The 14,682-nt window shown below is 40.0% G+C and overlaps 24 non-coding genes across 24 annotated transcripts; all 24 read left to right on the forward strand.

The window, feature by feature from the left end:
• The first annotated feature begins 667 nt into the window (after positions 1–667).
• Positions 668–741, forward strand: trnat-agu. Its single transcript has one exon. It is a non-coding gene; the product is annotated as a tRNA-Thr (tRNA).
• Positions 742–1,023: 282 nt separating this feature from the next.
• Positions 1,024–1,095, forward strand: trnah-gug. The gene has a single exon. It is a non-coding gene; the product is annotated as a tRNA-His (tRNA).
• Positions 1,096–1,826: 731 nt separating this feature from the next.
• trnat-agu lies at positions 1,827–1,900 on the forward strand. Its single transcript has one exon. It is a non-coding gene; the product is annotated as a tRNA-Thr (tRNA).
• Positions 1,901–2,196: 296 nt separating this feature from the next.
• trnah-gug lies at positions 2,197–2,268 on the forward strand. The gene has a single exon. It is a non-coding gene; the product is annotated as a tRNA-His (tRNA).
• A 725-nt stretch (positions 2,269–2,993) lies between these two features.
• Positions 2,994–3,069, forward strand: trnat-agu. Its single transcript has one exon. It is a non-coding gene; the product is annotated as a tRNA-Thr (tRNA).
• Positions 3,070–3,351: 282 nt separating this feature from the next.
• trnah-gug lies at positions 3,352–3,423 on the forward strand. The gene has a single exon. It is a non-coding gene; the product is annotated as a tRNA-His (tRNA).
• A 725-nt stretch (positions 3,424–4,148) lies between these two features.
• trnat-agu lies at positions 4,149–4,222 on the forward strand. The gene has a single exon. It is a non-coding gene; the product is annotated as a tRNA-Thr (tRNA).
• Positions 4,223–4,504: 282 nt separating this feature from the next.
• On the forward strand, positions 4,505–4,576 carry trnah-gug. The gene has a single exon. It is a non-coding gene; the product is annotated as a tRNA-His (tRNA).
• A 727-nt stretch (positions 4,577–5,303) lies between these two features.
• On the forward strand, positions 5,304–5,377 carry trnat-agu. The gene has a single exon. It is a non-coding gene; the product is annotated as a tRNA-Thr (tRNA).
• A 283-nt stretch (positions 5,378–5,660) lies between these two features.
• trnah-gug lies at positions 5,661–5,732 on the forward strand. Its single transcript has one exon. It is a non-coding gene; the product is annotated as a tRNA-His (tRNA).
• Positions 5,733–6,460: 728 nt separating this feature from the next.
• On the forward strand, positions 6,461–6,534 carry trnat-agu. Its single transcript has one exon. It is a non-coding gene; the product is annotated as a tRNA-Thr (tRNA).
• Positions 6,535–6,819: 285 nt separating this feature from the next.
• Positions 6,820–6,891, forward strand: trnah-gug. Its single transcript has one exon. It is a non-coding gene; the product is annotated as a tRNA-His (tRNA).
• A 724-nt stretch (positions 6,892–7,615) lies between these two features.
• Positions 7,616–7,689, forward strand: trnat-agu. Its single transcript has one exon. It is a non-coding gene; the product is annotated as a tRNA-Thr (tRNA).
• Positions 7,690–7,973: 284 nt separating this feature from the next.
• Positions 7,974–8,045, forward strand: trnah-gug. Its single transcript has one exon. It is a non-coding gene; the product is annotated as a tRNA-His (tRNA).
• A 725-nt stretch (positions 8,046–8,770) lies between these two features.
• On the forward strand, positions 8,771–8,844 carry trnat-agu. The gene has a single exon. It is a non-coding gene; the product is annotated as a tRNA-Thr (tRNA).
• Positions 8,845–9,128: 284 nt separating this feature from the next.
• Positions 9,129–9,200, forward strand: trnah-gug. Its single transcript has one exon. It is a non-coding gene; the product is annotated as a tRNA-His (tRNA).
• Positions 9,201–9,924: 724 nt separating this feature from the next.
• Positions 9,925–9,998, forward strand: trnat-agu. The gene has a single exon. It is a non-coding gene; the product is annotated as a tRNA-Thr (tRNA).
• A 284-nt stretch (positions 9,999–10,282) lies between these two features.
• Positions 10,283–10,354, forward strand: trnah-gug. The gene has a single exon. It is a non-coding gene; the product is annotated as a tRNA-His (tRNA).
• Positions 10,355–11,082: 728 nt separating this feature from the next.
• trnat-agu lies at positions 11,083–11,156 on the forward strand. Its single transcript has one exon. It is a non-coding gene; the product is annotated as a tRNA-Thr (tRNA).
• Positions 11,157–11,440: 284 nt separating this feature from the next.
• trnah-gug lies at positions 11,441–11,512 on the forward strand. Its single transcript has one exon. It is a non-coding gene; the product is annotated as a tRNA-His (tRNA).
• A 725-nt stretch (positions 11,513–12,237) lies between these two features.
• trnat-agu lies at positions 12,238–12,311 on the forward strand. The gene has a single exon. It is a non-coding gene; the product is annotated as a tRNA-Thr (tRNA).
• Positions 12,312–12,600: 289 nt separating this feature from the next.
• On the forward strand, positions 12,601–12,672 carry trnah-gug. Its single transcript has one exon. It is a non-coding gene; the product is annotated as a tRNA-His (tRNA).
• A 706-nt stretch (positions 12,673–13,378) lies between these two features.
• Positions 13,379–13,452, forward strand: trnat-agu. The gene has a single exon. It is a non-coding gene; the product is annotated as a tRNA-Thr (tRNA).
• A 284-nt stretch (positions 13,453–13,736) lies between these two features.
• trnah-gug lies at positions 13,737–13,808 on the forward strand. The gene has a single exon. It is a non-coding gene; the product is annotated as a tRNA-His (tRNA).
• The last annotated feature ends 874 nt before the right edge of the window (positions 13,809–14,682 follow it).

The raw sequence follows: 14,682 nt of genomic DNA on the forward strand, positions 1-14,682 counted from the left end.
GACGTTTTTACCATTTTTAAGCTCGAGAGCCAAATGAGAAATGCAGTGTCCTCGAACGACCAACATTATGAAGAAATAGTGTATGATTCTGAATGTTTACTCATATCTCGTGACAGAAATAGTATGTGATTACAATTGATTACTGATATCTCGCTACCCACCTCTCACCAGTGTTGCCAACTTAGCGACTTTGTCGCTATATTTAGTGAGTATTCAGAAAAAAGACAAGAATCGACAGAAGAAAGTTCAATTTTAGTTCTAAACATACTTAGGGTGTTTTTTACTCACTTTTTGTCTCTCCCGCGACGTTATTCCTCTCTCCTACAGCGTCAATCACAATTACATCCACTTGGCCAATTATGAAAATTATGTGATGATGTCATTTAGCGACTTCTAGCTACTTTTAGGACCACCAATAGCTACTTTCCTTACTGAGGATTTGGCAACACTACCTCTCACATGCTCAGGCCCACTTTGCGTCCCGAAACGTAGCTTAAGAAACCCTGTTGCTAGACAATTGAAGTTGTCTGTATTGTTTCCAATATTAGTAAAAGACATCTCTTTTGTGATGCGATTTTGCTAAACAGAGATGTGGGTTAAATTAATGAGACTGGTTTGATTCAAATAGGTGTGGGTGTTCACATCTGCAACATATATGACTTTTATGGGTGCTGTGGCTTAGTTGGTTAAAGTGCCTGTCTAGTAAACAGGAGATCCTGAGTTCAAATCTCAGCAGTACCTTTTTATTGTTCACATTGGTGGAGAAGGTCAGAGGGGAGGGCACTCAGGTTTTCTCACCAATGGGTTTAGAGAATTAGATGACGTGAGGAGGATGCAATTGAGATATTCCAATGTCACGGAAAAAGGGCACTTTTCGAATGTGAAAAAACCTACCGACTGTGTAAAGCTCCACTGTTTCTTCAGTTTATTCATTATCGAGACCAAAATGAAAAGAGTTTAGCCAGCTTGTGCACATCACTTTCACAGCCTATGTAGGCTTTACAAAGTCAGCTCTTGAAGCCAGCCGTGATCGTATAGTGGTTAGTACTCTGCGTTGTGGTCGCAGCAACCCCGGTTCGAATCCGGGTCACGGCACTGCAATTTAATTTTAGAAGTTTTTTTTTTTTTAACGAGTTAAGACTTACTATGCTGTTTCAGACGTTTTTACCATTTTTAAGCTCGAGAGCCAAATGAGAAATGCAGTGTCCTCGAACGACCAACATTATGAAGAAATAGTGTATGATTCTGAATGTTTACTCATATCTCGTGACAGAAATAGTATGTGATTACAATTGATTACTGATATCTCGCTACCCACCTCTCACCAGTGTTGCCAACTTAGCGACTTTGTCGCTATATTTAGTGAGTATTCAGAAAAAAGACAAGAATCGACAGAAGAAAGTTCAATTTTAGTTCTAAACATACTTAGGGTGTTTTTTACTCACTTTTTGTCTCTCCCGCGACGTTATTCCTCTCTCCTACAGCGTCAATCACAATTACATCCACTTGGCCAATTATGAAAATTATGTGATGATGTCATTTAGCGACTTCTAGCTACTTTTAGGACCACCAATAGCTACTTTCCTTACTGAGGATTTGGCAACACTACCTCTCACATGCTCAGGCCCACTTTTTGCGTCCCGAAACGTAGCTTAAGAAACCCTGTTGCTAGACAATTGAAGTTGTCTGTATTGTTTCCAATATTAGTAAAAGACATCTCTTTTGTGATGCGATTTTGCTAAACAGAGATGTGGGTTAAATTAATGAGACTGGTTTGATTCAAATAGGTGTGGGTGTTCACATCTGCAACATATATGACTTTTATGGGTGCTGTGGCTTAGTTGGTTAAAGTGCCTGTCTAGTAAACAGGAGATCCTGAGTTCAAATCTCAGCAGTACCTTTTTATTGTTCACATTGGTGGAGAAGGTCAGAGGGGAGGGCACTCAGGTTTTCTCACCAATGGGTTTAGAGAATTAGATGACGTGAGGAGGATGCAATTGAGATATTCCAATGTCACGGAAAAAGGGCACTTTTCGAATGTGAAAAAACCTACCGACTGTGTAAAGCTCCACTGTTTCTTCAGTTTATTCATTATCGAGACCAAAATGAAAAGAGTTTAGCCAGCTTGTGCACAACTTTCACAGCACATCACTTTCACAGCCTATGTAGGCTTTACAAAGTCAGCTCTTCAAGCCAGCCGTGATCGTATAGTGGTTAGTACTCTGCGTTGTGGTCGCAGCAACCCCGGTTCGAATCCGGGTCACGGCACTGCAATTTAATTTTAGATGTTTTTTTTTAACGAGTTAAGACTTACTATGCTGTTTCAGACGTTTTTACCATTTTTAAGCTCGAGAGCCAAATGAGAAATGCAGTGTCCTCGAACGACCAACATTATGAAGAAATAGTGTATGATTCTGAATGTTTACTCATATCTCGTGACAGAAATAGTATGTGATTACAATTGATTACTGATATCTCGCTACCCACCTCTCACCAGTGTTGCCAACTTAGCGACTTTGTCGCTATATTTAGTGAGTATTCAGAAAAAAGACAAGAATCGACAGAAGAAAGTTCAATTTTAGTTCTAAACATACTTAGGGTGTTTTTTACTCACTTTTTGTCTCTCCCGCGACGTTATTCCTCTCTCCTACAGCGTCAATCACAATTACATCCACTTGGCCAATTATGAAAATTATGTGATGATGTCATTTAGCGACTTCTAGCTACTTTTAGGACCACCAATAGCTACTTTCCTTACTGAGGATTTGGCAACACTACCTCTCACATGCTCAGGCCCACTTTGCGTCCCGAAACGTAGCTTAAGAAACCCTGTTGCTAGACAATTGAAGTTGTCTGTATTGTTTCCAATATTAGTAAAAGACATCTCTTTTGTGATGCGATTTTGCTAAACAGAGATGTGGGTTAAATTAATGAGACTGGTTTGATTCAAATAGGTGTGGGTGTTCACATCTGCAACATATATGACTTTTATGGGTGCTGTGGCTTAGTTGGTTAAAGTGCCTGTCTAGTAAACAGGAGAGATCCTGAGTTCAAATCTCAGCAGTACCTTTTTATTGTTCACATTGGTGGAGAAGGTCAGAGGGGAGGGCACTCAGGTTTTCTCACCAATGGGTTTAGAGAATTAGATGACGTGAGGAGGATGCAATTGAGATATTCCAATGTCACGGAAAAAGGGCACTTTTCGAATGTGAAAAAACCTACCGACTGTGTAAAGCTCCACTGTTTCTTCAGTTTATTCATTATCGAGACCAAAATGAAAAGAGTTTAGCCAGCTTGTGCACATCACTTTCACAGCCTATGTAGGCTTTACAAAGTCAGCTCTTGAAGCCAGCCGTGATCGTATAGTGGTTAGTACTCTGCGTTGTGGTCGCAGCAACCCCGGTTCGAATCCGGGTCACGGCACTGCAATTTAATTTTAGAAGTTTTTTTTTTAACGAGTTAAGACTTACTATGCTGTTTCAGACGTTTTTACCATTTTTAAGCTCGAGAGCCAAATGAGAAATGCAGTGTCCTCGAACGACCAACATTATGAAGAAATAGTGTATGATTCTGAATGTTTACTCATATCTCGTGACAGAAATAGTATGTGATTACAATTGATTACTGATATCTCGCTACCCACCTCTCACCAGTGTTGCCAACTTAGCGACTTTGTCGCTATATTTAGTGAGTATTCAGAAAAAAGACAAGAATCGACAGAAGAAAGTTCAATTTTAGTTCTAAACATACTTAGGGTGTTTTTTACTCACTTTTTGTCTCTCCCGCGACGTTATTCCTCTCTCCTACAGCGTCAATCACAATTACATCCACTTGGCCAATTATGAAAATTATGTGATGATGTCATTTAGCGACTTCTAGCTACTTTTAGGACCACCAATAGCTACTTTCCTTACTGAGGATTTGGCAACACTACCTCTCACATGCTCAGGCCCACTTTGCGTCCCGAAACGTAGCTTAAGAAACCCTGTTGCTAGACAATTGAAGTTGTCTGTATTGTTTCCAATATTAGTAAAAGACATCTCTTTGTGATGCGATTTTGCTAAACAGAGATGTGGGTTAAATTAATGAGACTGGTTTGATTCAAATAGGTGTGGGTGTTCACATCTGCAACATATATGACTTTTATGGGTGCTGTGGCTTAGTTGGTTAAAGTGCCTGTCTAGTAAACAGGAGATCCTGAGTTCAAATCTCAGCAGTACCTTTTTATTGTTCACATTGGTGGAGAAGGTCAGAGGGGAGGGCACTCAGGTTTTCTCACCAATGGGTTTAGAGAATTAGATGACGTGAGGAGGATGCAATTGAGATATTCCAATGTCACGGAAAAAGGGCACTTTTCGAATGTGAAAAAACCTACCGACTGTGTAAAGCTCCACTGTTTCTTCAGTTTATTCATTATCGAGACCAAAATGAAAAGAGTTTAGCCAGCTTGTGCACATCACTTTCACAGCCTATGTAGGCTTTACAAAGTCAGCTCTTGAAGCCAGCCGTGATCGTATAGTGGTTAGTACTCTGCGTTGTGGTCGCAGCAACCCCGGTTCGAATCCGGGTCACGGCACTGCAATTTAATTTTAGAAGTTTTTTTTTTAACGAGTTAAGACTTACTATGCTGTTTCAGACGTTTTTACCATTTTTAAGCTCGAGAGCCAAATGAGAAATGCAGTGTCCTCGAACGACCAACATTATGAAGAAATAGTGTATGATTCTGAATGTTTACTCATATCTCGTGACAGAAATAGTATGTGATTACAATTGATTACTGATATCTCGCTACCCACCTCTCACCAGTGTTGCCAACTTAGCGACTTTGTCGCTATATTTAGTGAGTATTCAGAAAAAAGACAAGAATCGACAGAAGAAAGTTCAATTTTAGTTCTAAACATACTTAGGGTGTTTTTTACTCACTTTTTGTCTCTCCCGCGACGTTATTCCTCTCTCCTACAGCGTCAATCACAATTACATCCACTTGGCCAATTATGAAAATTATGTGATGATGTCATTTAGCGACTTCTAGCTACTTTTAGGACCCACCAATAGCTACTTTCCTTACTGAGGATTTGGCAACACTACCTCTCACATGCTCAGGCCCACTTTGCGTCCCGAAACGTAGCTTAAGAAACCCTGTTGCTAGACAATTGAAGTTGTCTGTATTGTTTCCAATATTAGTAAAAGACATCTCTTTTGTGATGCGATTTTGCTAAACAGAGATGTGGGTTAAATTAATGAGACTGGTTTGATTCAAATAGGTGTGGGTGTTCACATCTGCAACATATATGACTTTTATGGGTGCTGTGGCTTAGTTGGTTAAAGTGCCTGTCTAGTAAACAGGAGATCCTGAGTTCAAATCTCAGCAGTACCTTTTTATTGTTCACATTGGTGGAGAAGGTCAGAGGGGAGGGCACTCAGGTTTTCTCACCAATGGGTTTAGAGAATTAGAGATGACGTGAGGAGGATGCAATTGAGATATTCCAATGTCACGGAAAAAGGGCACTTTTCGAATGTGAAAAAACCTACCGACTGTGTAAAGCTCACTGTTTCTTCAGTTTATTCATTATCGAGACCAAAATGAAAAGAGTTTAGCCAGCTTGTGCACATCACTTTCACAGCCTATGTAGGCTTTACAAAGTCAGCTCTTGAAGCCAGCCGTGATCGTATAGTGGTTAGTACTCTGCGTTGTGGTCGCAGCAACCCCGGTTCGAATCCGGGTCACGGCACTGCAATTTAATTTTAGAAGTTTTTTTTTTTTAACGAGTTAAGACTTACTATGCTGTTTCAGACGTTTTTACCATTTTTAAGCTCGAGAGCCAAATGAGAAATGCAGTGTCCTCGAACGACCAACATTATGAAGAAATAGTGTATGATTCTGAATGTTTACTCATATCTCGTGACAGAAATAGTATGTGATTACAATTGATTACTGATATCTCGCTACCCACCTCTCACCAGTGTTGCCAACTTAGCGACTTTGTCGCTATATTTAGTGAGTATTCAGAAAAAAGACAAGAATCGACAGAAGAAAGTTCAATTTTAGTTCTAAACATACTTAGGGTGTTTTTTACTCACTTTTTGTCTCTCCCGCGACGTTATTCCTCTCTCCTACAGCGTCAATCACAATTACATCCACTTGGCCAATTATGAAAATTATGTGATGATGTCATTTAGCGACTTCTAGCTACTTTTAGGACCACCAATAGCTACTTTCCTTACTGAGGATTTGGCAACACTACCTCTCACATGCTCAGGCCCACTTTGCGTCCCGAAACGTAGCTTAAGAAACCCTGTTGCTAGACAATTGAAGTTGTCTGTATTGTTTCCAATATTAGTAAAAGACATCTCTTTTGTGATGCGATTTTGCTAAACAGAGATGTGGGTTAAATTAATGAGACTGGTTTGATTCAAATAGGTGTGGGTGTTCACATCTGCAACATATATGACTTTTATGGGTGCTGTGGCTTAGTTGGTTAAAGTGCCTGTCTAGTAAACAGGAGATCCTGAGTTCAAATCTCAGCAGTACCTTTTTATTGTTTCACATTGGTGGAGAAGGTCAGAGGGGAGGGCACTCAGGTTTTCTCACCAATGGGTTTAGAGAATTAGAGATGACGTGAGGAGGATGCAATTGAGATATTCCAATGTCACGGAAAAAGGGCACTTTTCGAATGTGAAAAAACCTACCGACTGTGTAAAGCTCCACTGTTTCTTCAGTTTATTCATTATCGAGACCAAAATGAAAAGAGTTTAGCCAGCTTGTGCACATCACTTTCACAGCCTATGTAGGCTTTACAAAGTCAGCTCTTGAAGCCAGCCGTGATCGTATAGTGGTTAGTACTCTGCGTTGTGGTCGCAGCAACCCCGGTTCGAATCCGGGTCACGGCACTGCAATTTAATTTTAGTTTTTTTTTTTAACGAGTTAAGACTTACTATGCTGTTTCAGACGTTTTTACCATTTTTAAGCTCGAGAGCCAAATGAGAAATGCAGTGTCCTCGAACGACCAACATTATGAAGAAATAGTGTATGATTCTGAATGTTTACTCATATCTCGTGACAGAAATAGTATGTGATTACAATTGATTACTGATATCTCGCTACCCACCTCTCACCAGTGTTGCCAACTTAGCGACTTTGTCGCTATATTTAGTGAGTATTCAGAAAAAAGACAAGAATCGACAGAAGAAAGTTCAATTTTAGTTCTAAACATACTTAGGGTGTTTTTTACTCACTTTTTGTCTCTCCCGCGACGTTATTCCTCTCTCCTACAGCGTCAATCACAATTACATCCACTTGGCCAATTATGAAAATTATGTGATGATGTCATTTAGCGACTTCTAGCTACTTTTAGGACCACCAATAGCTACTTTCCTTACTGAGGATTTGGCAACACTACCTCTCACATGCTCAGGCCCACTTTGCGTCCCGAAACGTAGCTTAAGAAACCCTGTTGCTAGACAATTGAAGTTGTCTGTATTGTTTCCAATATTAGTAAAAGACATCTCTTTTGTGATGCGATTTTGCTAAACAGAGATGTGGGTTAAATTAATGAGACTGGTTTGATTCAAATAGGTGTGGGTGTTCACATCTGCAACATATATGACTTTTATGGGTGCTGTGGCTTAGTTGGTTAAAGTGCCTGTCTAGTAAACAGGAGATCCTGAGTTCAAATCTCAGCAGTACCTTTTTATTGTTCACATTGGTGGAGAAGGTCAGAGGGGAGGGCACTCAGGTTTTCTCACCAATGGGTTTAGAGAATTAGAGATGACGTGAGGAGGATGCAATTGAGATATTCCAATGTCACGGAAAAAGGGCACTTTTCGAATGTGAAAAAACCTACCGACTGTGTAAAGCTCCACTGTTTCTTCAGTTTATTCATTATCGAGACCAAAATGAAAAGAGTTTAGCCAGCTTGTGCACATCACTTTCACAGCCTATGTAGGCTTTACAAAGTCAGCTCTTGAAGCCAGCCGTGATCGTATAGTGGTTAGTACTCTGCGTTGTGGTCGCAGCAACCCCGGTTCGAATCCGGGTCACGGCACTGCAATTTAATTTTAGAAGTTTTTTTTTTAACGAGTTAAGACTTACTATGCTGTTTCAGACGTTTTTACCATTTTTAAGCTCGAGAGCCAAATGAGAAATGCAGTGTCCTCGAACGACCAACATTATGAAGAAATAGTGTATGATTCTGAATGTTTACTCATATCTCGTGACAGAAATAGTATGTGATTACAATTGATTACTGATATCTCGCTACCCACCTCTCACCAGTGTTGCCAACTTAGCGACTTTGTCGCTATATTTAGTGAGTATTCAGAAAAAAGACAAGAATCGACAGAAGAAAGTTCAATTTTAGTTCTAAACATACTTAGGGTGTTTTTTACTCACTTTTTGTCTCTCCCGCGACGTTATTCCTCTCTCCTACAGCGTCAATCACAATTACATCCACTTGGCCAATTATGAAAATTATGTGATGATGTCATTTAGCGACTTCTAGCTACTTTTAGGACCACCAATAGCTACTTTCCTTACTGAGGATTTGGCAACACTACCTTCACATGCTCAGGCCCACTTTGCGTCCCGAAACGTAGCTTAAGAAACCCTGTTGCTAGACAATTGAAGTTGTCTGTATTGTTTCCAATATTAGTAAAAGACATCTCTTTTGTGATGCGATTTTGCTAAACAGAGATGTGGGTTAAATTAATGAGACTGGTTTGATTCAAATAGGTGTGGGTGTTCACATCTGCAACATATTTGACTTTTATGGGTGCTGTGGCTTAGTTGGTTAAAGTGCCTGTCTAGTAAACAGGAGATCCTGAGTTCAAATCTCAGCAGTACCTTTTTATTGTTCACATTGGTGGAGAAGGTCAGAGGGGAGGGCACTCAGGTTTTCTCACCAATGGGTTTAGAGAATTAGAGATGACGTGAGGAGGATGCAATTGAGATATTCCAATGTCACGGAAAAAGGGCACTTTTCGAATGAGAAAAAACCTACCGACTGTGTAAAGCTCCACTGTTTCTTCAGTTTATTCATTATCGAGACCAAAATGAAAAGAGTTTAGCCAGCTTGTGCACATCACTTTCACAGCCTATGTAGGCTTTACAAAGTCAGCTCTTGAAGCCAGCCGTGATCGTATAGTGGTTAGTACTCTGCGTTGTGGTCGCAGCAACCCCGGTTCGAATCCGGGTCACGGCACTGCAATTTAATTTTAGAAGTTTTTTTTTTTAACGAGTTAAGACTTACTATGCTGTTTCAGACGTTTTTACCATTTTTAAGCTCGAGAGCCAAATGAGAAATGCAGTGTCCTCGAACGACCAACATTATGAAGAAATAGTGTATGATTCTGAATGTTTACTCATATCTCGTGACAGAAATAGTATGTGATTACAATTGATTACTGATATCTCGCTACCCACCTCTCACCAGTGTTGCCAACTTAGCGACTTTGTCGCTATATTTAGTGAGTATTCAGAAAAAAGACAAGAATCGACAGAAGAAAGTTCAATTTTAGTTCTAAACATACTTAGGGTGTTTTTTACTCACTTTTTGTCTCTCCCGCGATTATTCCTCTCTCCTACACCGTCAATCACAATTACATCCACTTGGCCAATTATGAAAATTATGTGATGATGTCATTTAGCGACTTCTAGCTACTTTTAGGACCACCAATAGCTACTTTCCTTACTGAGGATTTGGCAACACTACCTCTCACATGCTCAGGCCCACTTGCGTCCCGAAACGTAGCTTAAGAAACCCTGTTGCTAGACAATTGAAGTTGTCTGTATTGTTTCCAATATTAGTAAAAGACATCTCTTTTGTGATGCGATTTTGCTAAACAGAGATGTGGGTTAAATTAATGAGACTGGTTTGATTCAAATAGGTGTGGGTGTTCACATCTGCAACATATTTTACTTTTATGGGTGCTGTGGCTTAGTTGGTTAAAGTGCCTGTCTAGTAAACAGGAGATCCTGAGTTCAAATCTCAGCAGTACCTTTTTATTGTTCACATTGGTGGAGAAGGTCAGAGGGGAGGGCACTCAGGTTTTCTCACCAATGGGTTTAGAGAATTAGAGATGACGTGAGGAGGATGCAATTGAGATATTCCAATGTCACGGAAAAAGGGCACTTTTCGAATGTGAAAAAACCTACCGACTGTGTAAAGCTCCACTGTTTCTTCAGTTTATTCATTATCGAGACCAAAATGAAAAGAGTTTAGCCAGCTTGTGCACATCACTTTCACAGCCTATGTAGGCTTTACAAAGTCAGCTCTTGAAGCCAGCCGTGATCGTATAGTGGTTAGTACTCTGCGTTGTGGTCGCAGCAACCCCGGTTCGAATCCGGGTCACGGCACTGCAATTTAATTTTAGAAGTTTTTTTTTTTTTAACGAGTTAAGACTTACTATGCTGTTTCAGACGTTTTTACCATTTTTAAGCTCGAGAGCCAAATGAGAAATGCAGTGTCCTCGAACGACCAACATTATGAAGAAATAGTGTATGATTCTGAATGTTTACTCATATCTCGTGACAGAAATAGTATGTGATTACAATTGATTACTGATATCTCGCTACCACCTCTCACCAGTGTTGCCAACTTAGCGACTTTGTCGCTATATTTAGTGAGTATTCAGAAAAAAGACAAGAATCGACAGAAGAAAGTTCAATTTTAGTTCTAAACATACTTAGGGTGTTTTTTACTCACTTTTTGTCTCTCCCGCGACGTTATTCCTCTCTCCTACAGCGTCAATCACAATTACATCCACTTGGCCAATTATGAAAATTATGTGATGATGTCATTTAGCGACTTCTAGCTACTTTTAGGACCACCAATAGCTACTTTCCTTACTGAGGATTTGGCAACACTACCTCTCACATGCTCAGGCCCACTTTGCGTCCCGAAACGTAGCTTAAGAAACCCTGTTGCTAGACAATTGAAGTTGTCTGTATTGTTTCCAATATTAGTAAAATACATCTCTTTTGTGATGCGATTTTGCTAAACAGAGATGTGGGTTAAATTAATGAGACTGGTTTGATTCAAATAGGTGTGGGTGTTCACATCTGCAACATATATGACTTTTATGGGTGCTGTGGCTTAGTTGGTTAAAGTGCCTGTCTAGTAAACAGGAGATCCTGAGTTCAAATCTCAGCAGTACCTTTTTATTGTTCACATTGGTGGAGAAGGTCAGAGGGGAGGGCACTCAGGTTTTCTCACCAATGGGTTTAGAGAATTAGAGATGACGTGAGGAGGATGCAATTGAGATATTCCAATGTCACGGAAAAAGGGCACTTTTCGAATGTGAAAAAACCTACCGACTGTGTAAAGCTCCACTGTTTCTTCAGTTTATTCATTATCGAGACCAAAATGAAAAGAGTTTAGCCAGCTTGTGCACATCACTTTCACAGCCTATGTAGGCTTTACAAAGTCAGCTCTTGAAGCCAGCCGTGATCGTATAGTGGTTAGTACTCTGCGTTGTGGTCGCAGCAACCCCGGTTCGAATCCGGGTCACGGCACTGCAATTTAATTTTAGAAGTTTTTTTTTTAACGAGTTAAGACTTACTATGCTGTTTCAGACGTTTTACCATTTTTAAGCTCGAGAGCCAAATGAGAAATGCAGTGTCCTCGAACGACCAACATTATGAAGAAATAGTGTATGATTCTGAATGTTTACTCATATCTCGTGACAGAAATAGTATGTGATTACAATTGATTACTGATATCTCGCTACCCACCTCTCACCAGTGTTGCCAACTTAGCGACTTTGTCGCTATATTTAGTGAGTATTCAGAAAAAAGACAAGAATCGACAGAAGAAAGTTCAATTTTAGTTCTAAACATACTTAGGGTGTTTTTTACTCACTTTTTGTCTCTCCCGCGACGTTATTCCTCTCTCCTACAGCGTCAATCACAATTACATCCACTTGGCCAATTATGAAAATTATGTGATGATGTCATTTAGCGACTTCTAGCTACTTTTAGGACCACCAATAGCTACTTTCCTTACTGAGGATTTGGCAACACTACCTCTCACATGCTCAGGCCCACTTTGCGTCCCGAAACGTAGCTTAAGAAACCCTGTTGCTAGACAATTGAAGTTGTCTGTATTGTTTCCAATATTAGTAAAAGACATCTCTTTTGTGATGCGATTTTGCTAAACAGAGATGTGGGTTAAATTAATGAGACTGGTTTGATTCAAATAGGTGTGGGTGTTCACATCTGCAACATATATGACTTTTATGGGTGCTGTGGCTTAGTTGGTTAAAGTGCCTGTCTAGTAAACAGGAGATCCTGAGTTCAAATCTCAGCAGTACCTTTTTATTGTTCACATTGGTGGAGAAGGTCAGAGGGGAGGGCACTCAGGTTTTCTCACCAATGGGTTTAGAGAATTAGAGATGACGTGAGGAGGATGCAATTGAGATATTCCAATGTCACGGAAAAAGGGCACTTTTCGAATGTGAAAAAACCTACCGACTGTGTAAAGCTCCACTGTTTCTTCAGTTTATTCATTATCGAGACCAAAATGAAAAGAGTTTAGCCAGCTTGTGCACATCACTTTCACAGCCTATGTAGGCTTTACAAAGTCAGCTCTTGAAGCCAAGCCAGCCGTGATCGTATAGTGGTTAGTACTCTGCGTTGTGGTCGCAGCAACCCCGGTTCGAATCCGGGTCACGGCACTGCAATTTAATTTTAGAAGTTTTTTTTTTTAACGAGTTAAGACTTACTATGCTGTTTCAGACGTTTTTACCATTTTTAAGCTCGAGAGCCAAATGAGAAATGCAGTGTCCTCGAACGACCAACATTATGAAGAAATAGTGTATGATTCTGAATGTTTACTCATATCTCGTGACAGAAATAGTATGTGATTACAATTGATTACTGATATCTCGCTACCCACCTCTCACCAGTGTTGCCAACTTAGCGACTTTGTCGCTATATTTAGTGAGTATTCAGAAAAAAGACAAGAATCGACAGAAGAAAGTTCAATTTTAGTTCTAAACATACTTAGGGTGTTTTTTACTCACTTTTTGTCTCTCCCGCGACGTTATTCCTCTCTCCTACAGCGTCAATCACAATGAAAATTATGTGATGATGTCATTTAGCGACTTCTAGCTACTTTTAGGACCACCAATAGCTACTTTCCTTACTGAGGATTTGGCAACACTACCTCTCACATGCTCAGGCCCACTTTGCGTCCCGAAACGTAGCTTAAGAAACCCTGTTGCTAGACAATTGAAGTTGTCTGTATTGTTTCCAATATTAGTAAAAGACATCTCTTTTGTGATGCGATTTTGCTAAACAGAGATGTGGGTTAAATTAATGAGACTGGTTTGATTCAAATAGGTGTGGGTGTTCACATCTGCAACATATATGACTTTTATGGGTGCTGTGGCTTAGTTGGTTAAAGTGCCTGTCTAGTAAACAGGAGATCCTGAGTTCAAATCTCAGCAGTACCTTTTTATTGTTCACATTGGTGGAGAAGGTCAGAGGGGAGGGCACTCAGGTTTTCTCACCAATGGGTTTAGAGAATTAGAGATGACGTGAGGAGGATGCAATTGAGATATTCCAATGTCACGGAAAAAGGGCACTTTTCGAATGTGAAAAAACCTACCGACTGTGTAAAGCTCCACTGTTTCTTCAGTTTATTCATTATCGAGACCAAAATGAAAAGAGTTTAGCCAGCTTGTGCACATCACTTTCACAGCCTATGTAGGCTTTACAAAGTCAGCTCTTGAAGCCAGCCGTGATCGTATAGTGGTTAGTACTCTGCGTTGTGGTCGCAGCAACCCCGGTTCGAATCCGGGTCACGGCACTGCAATTTAATTTTAGAAGTTTTTTTTTTTAACGAGTTAAGACTTACTATGCTGTTTCAGACGTTTTTACCATTTTTAAGCTCGAGAGCCAAATGAGAAATGCAGTGTCCTCGAACGACCAACATTATGAAGAAATAGTGTATGATTCTGAATGTTTACTCATATCTCGTGACAGAAATAGTATGTGATTACAATTGATTACTGATATCTCGCTACCCACCTCTCACCAGTGTTGCCAACTTAGCGACTTTGTCGCTATATTTAAGTGATATTCAGAAAAAAGACAAGAATCGACAGAAGAAAGTTCAATTTTAGTTCTAAACATACTTAGGGTGTTTTTTACTCACTTTTTGTCTCTCCCGCGACGTTATTCCTCTCTCCTACAGCGTCAATCACAATTACATCCACTTGGCCAATTATGAAAATTATGTGATGATGTCATTTAGCGACTTCTAGCTACTTTTAGGACCACCAATAGCTACTTTCCTTACTGAGGATTTGGCAACACTACCTCTCACATGCTCAGGCCCACTTTGCGTCCCGAAACGTAGCTTAAGAAACCCTGTTGCTAGACAATTGAAGTTGTCTGTATTGTTTCCAATATTAGTAAAAGACATCTCTTTTGTGATGCGATTTTGCTAAACAGAGATGTGGGTTAAATTAATGAGACTGGTTTGATTCAAATAGGTGTGGGTGTTCACATCTGCAACATATATGACTTTTATGGGTGCTGTGGCTTAGTTGGTTAAAGTGCCTGTCTAGTAACAGGAGATCCTGAGTTCAAATCTCAGCAGTACCTTTTTATTGTTCACATTGGTGGAGAAGGTCAGAGGGGAGGGCACTCAGGTTTTCTCACCAATGGGTTTAGAGAAT

The sequence above is a fragment of the Oncorhynchus gorbuscha genome, linkage group LG10 (assembly GCF_021184085.1).
Source record: "Oncorhynchus gorbuscha isolate QuinsamMale2020 ecotype Even-year linkage group LG10, OgorEven_v1.0, whole genome shotgun sequence".
Classification (NCBI taxonomy): Eukaryota; Metazoa; Chordata; class Actinopteri; order Salmoniformes; family Salmonidae; genus Oncorhynchus; species Oncorhynchus gorbuscha.